This window comes from Panicum virgatum, chromosome 7K, assembly GCF_016808335.1.
Source record: "Panicum virgatum strain AP13 chromosome 7K, P.virgatum_v5, whole genome shotgun sequence".
In the NCBI taxonomy this organism is placed as follows: Eukaryota; Viridiplantae; Streptophyta; class Magnoliopsida; order Poales; family Poaceae; genus Panicum; species Panicum virgatum.
The window spans coordinates 18966033-18970309 of record NC_053142.1 but is presented as its reverse complement, the minus strand read 5'-3'; positions in this window follow the sequence as shown (position 1 = coordinate 18970309).

Here is a 4277-nt window from a genome sequence, read left to right as displayed (position 1 = left end):
CATCGGGCCCAGTGAAGGCTCCTGGAGCTGGCCATCAATGGCCTGCGCATCATCCTCCAGTAACCCCAGCCCAACAGCCGTCGTTGGCGGGCCATGGGGAAGCGACTGGTTGGGCGCAAGGCAGTCCTGGCGCGGCATAGCGTTGCTGATGGAGTTCTGAGCGCCGTCAGGCGAGAGTTGCAGTGCCTCCCCCACCATTGTTGCCGCCGCCGTCGCAGAAACCTGCAAGTTTTGCAGGGTGCACTCCACCTCCGCGATCGAAGGCGCTGTAGCAGATGCAATCCTAGAGAAGACACACGAAATAGGAATTAAAGGCTCAATATCCTTTGGAGCGGACCAGGCTCCATTCCCACTTGCCGATTCCGCAGTCACCAAGCCAATTTTGTCAGCGAGGAGAGAAGCTTTGTTGATGTAGTCGGCGGCATCTTGGAACAAGAAGGTAGATGTGTTGCCGACAGACACTATCGCATTGGTCTTCAGAGCATGCGCCTGCCTTGCGAAGGTTTCACGGAGCTGAGCCGCCGAGAACGCCCCCAAATCCAGCTTGGCAGGATGTGGCATTTGCAGAGTGCACAGGCAGCTGTGTGTCGGCAGGCGTGACGAGCAGTGCTGACCCGGACGCCGGTCTCCCTTGAACTCGGTGTCGCGGCGTGTGACACCCCGGCCCAGGGCTTAATAGGATTAATAGGATACTCATACCAAGAAGTTGCAACTTCTTTTCCGGAAGCCGGTTTCCAAAGAACTCCGAGGTTAAGCGTGCTTGGCCTGGAGAAATTTGGGGATGGGTGACCGACCGGGAAGTTCTCCCCGGGTGCGCACGAGTGAGGACAAAGTGTGCAGAAAAGATTGGTGTTGGTCTGTGAGGACAGTCTATGTCCTAGAAAGCAGCCAGATGTAAGCGGGCCCGGCCTCGGGGAGGTGGGACGTTACAAAATGGTATCAGAGCCGACTCTCGCAGTTTCACGGGCACGTACGGGCGTAAGTGTGGAGGCATGAGCACGAGCGCGTGGCGGGTCAGTGCGCGGGCATCTGGGATGCGCCTTTGGCACTGGACGCACGGACGTGGCACAGGGGTCGTTGGCACTGGACGCACGGACGTGGCACATGGGCTGCTGTCACTAGACGTACGGGACATGGCCAAGAGAGGACGTTCCTGGCTTGAGATTGATCGACGAGGACGTCGGTCTCTTAAGGGGATGAGCATGTGACACCCCGTCCCAGAGCTTAATAGGATTAATAGGATACTCATACCAATAAGTTGCAACTTCTTTTCCAGAAGCCGGTCTCCAAAGAACTCCAAGGTTAAGCGTGCTTGGCCCGGAGAAATTTGGGGATGGGTGACCGACCGGGAAGTTCTTCCCGGGTGCGCACGAGTGAGGACAAAGTGTGCAGAAAAGACTGGTGTTGGTCTGTGAGGACAGTCTATGTCCTAGAAAGCAGCCAGATGTAAGCGGGTCCGGCCTCGGGGAGGCGGGACGTTACACGGCGGCATGGCGACCTCATGCGCTCCCGCCTTGTGGCCTCTGAAGTGTCGCGGTCGAAGTACCAGGGACAGTGGCACGACTGGCCGCCCCAGCCCGGGTGGTCGTAGTCGTCGTCGCCGCCGCCACGACACCCCGGCTAGACGAAGCCATCATCCTTGCATGTGCGGCCATCGTTTCGGCGCCGCTCGGACCTGCGGATCTCATCACGGTCCCGTGGATGCCCAGTGTGGTCCCGTGCAGGTGCTGTGCCGTCGCGATGCCGCTCGTCGTCGCATCATGCCAGCTGGTCGGACCCCCCGGCAGCTGGATCGCGGGGCGGCAGGGGTAGCCGCACTGGAAACCTGGAGCGCGCCTCCGCAGGCAAGCCGTCGCCCAGCCCATAGCGCCAAGCGTACCCACGCCGGACCGGCCTAAAGGCGGTCGGGTTGGAGATAGCTCCTTGAAGGTCCTGCGCTGCCGCCGTGTAGTCCTCCATGGCGCCAACATGGATGAAGACCTCGTAACGAACCCCATGTTGCCACTGATCCGGTAGCTACTGGAAGATTGCCACGGCAGCAGGCTGATCTGAAGGGCTATGGGTAAAAACCAGCCATACCTTCTTGGGGATGGCACTCGGATTCTCCGTCCAGGCCCACAGGTCGATGTGCCTGGTATCAAGCGGCTGCACCAAGTCCGTGTTGATGCATTGCAGCGCGCAGCGATGGCCGATGACGCGCTCGACAATCTCCAGCGTCCAAGAGTGGCCGGGGATTCCATCGAGGTAGAGCCGCACACGGTAGCAGATGTGCATCCCCAGCGCGTGCGTGAGGCTCCTCCAGCGCCTCAAGCAGATGTCGATGCCGCGGCGCTGAAAGCGCCCACAATTTTGCGCCTTCTTGCAGTGCTCCTGACGTTCAAACCGGATGAGGTACGGCTCCGGCTGATGAACGGTGACGGTGATGGCACCCCGCTCCAGCTTGAGGGCGTCCAGCAGCAGCTCCTCGATGTCCTGCGCCCCTGCTTCGCAGGGCAGATGCAAGGCCCAGGGAACAAGGGTGCAGGCCTCCCAGTCGCGGGCGTCACGCTCCAGGCCGAAGGAGTTTGGCACGAAGAACGTGTCCTCGTCAGGCCTTGTGTGTGGGTCGCCGATTGCCATGGGCACGAACCCAGGGCGCAGAGGAGGAGGTGGCGGCGGCGGCGGGGGTGGTGGGGGGGGCTACAGTGTCTGCCCAAGCGGCACTCCCGCTCACGATGTCTGAACTGATGGCAGCGGAAGCAGCGGAATGGGTCACGGCAGATGGCTGCAAGGTGCCCCCTTCCAAGGCATCTGAAGCAGCGACCGTTCGTGGCAAGCTTGAATACGTGGAGCGAAGTAGTTGAGCTTCTTGAATGGTGGCGGGTTCCTTCCGAGCGGCTTGAATGGCGGTCATGTCCGCCGTCACCTCGGTGCTGGAAGATGGCCGTGTTGCGCAGAGGCCGCTTTCGATGCCCGCGCGCAGGTGTCCACCACAGATCCAGCAGCGTCGGAGTTGACCATCGTGGGATCCAGGCTTGCATCGTCCTTGTGGCCTGGCTGGAGTAATTGCGCAACTCAGACAGAGGACGCCGCGACGTAGTAAATGCTCGGCGTGGGGGTTGCCGCCGCGCAGTGGAGGTCACCGGACGATGGGATGGGCGGCGGGAGACCGGCGGGTAATCCGGAGCAGGCGACCCAGACGGAGGAGCAAATCTTGCCGTAGATCCACCTTGTCTGACCACCTCCGCATAGGTGGGGGCCGGATCCACCATGGTGTTGCTTGGATCCATCGTGGCAGCTTTAGACTCCGGCGTGGGGGGCATCCAGTCCGTCTCATCGGCAACGGGATGTCCATGGCTAGGCAGGGGCGGTGGCGAGTCTGTGAAGAAGGCTTCCCAGGCAAGCCGGTCCGGCGAAAGCTGGGAAGGGTGGATCTGTGGCTGGGGCGGTTGGGTTGGCTACTGGCGGCGGAGGATCTTGGGCAGGTGGTGGGGGAGTGGCTCGCCGGCGGTGGATGGCGACGGGGGGCGGAGGTGGGTGGGGGTCCGGAGGCATGGCTGCTTCTATGATTCGCTTAAAGGCATTAACGCTGGTATTCCTTGTTCCACTAATACTTCGGTTCGACTGAATATATGAAGTGTAGCAAGACAAAAAAAAGGTTATTATTGTAAAAGAGTATATATAAATACAATTCAATGTACCATGAAGCCACCCAAAATCAAATAAGAAAAACTTTAAAGAGGGGCATATATAATCTCAAGATTCATAACATGAACTAGAAAAAAATTGAGAATACTATGTAACTGAATCACTTGTAACGAATGAATGATGCAGTACAGTAAAAATACAGCAAGTAGATACCTGTGAGGACTGAGGAAAACGAAGATTCAGTGCATAGCTGTTTTCACAGCGTTTTCATCCCAAAACTAGCAGCTTGGGGGGCTTAGAACACACGAGAGTCCTTAAGTCAATATTCGCAACTTCAATCCAAAACACCGAAATCTGTCGAGAAATACCAAATTTTGTTTTTTATTTTGAAAATATTGTCTGTTCGGTTGTACGAATTTCACCGAATTCGCAACTTCAATCCAAAACACCGAAATCTGTCGAGACATACCGAATTTTATTTTTTATTTTGAAAATATTGTCTGTTCGGTTGTACGAATTTCACCGAAATTTTGTAATTTAATTCTTTTCCGCCGAAATATAAAACCCTAGACTCCACTGCTGGCCTGCACTTGTTTGCCTGTGGATATCCCTCCACCAGTGTACAGCAGGTTGGCGGAAGCAATGCGAGT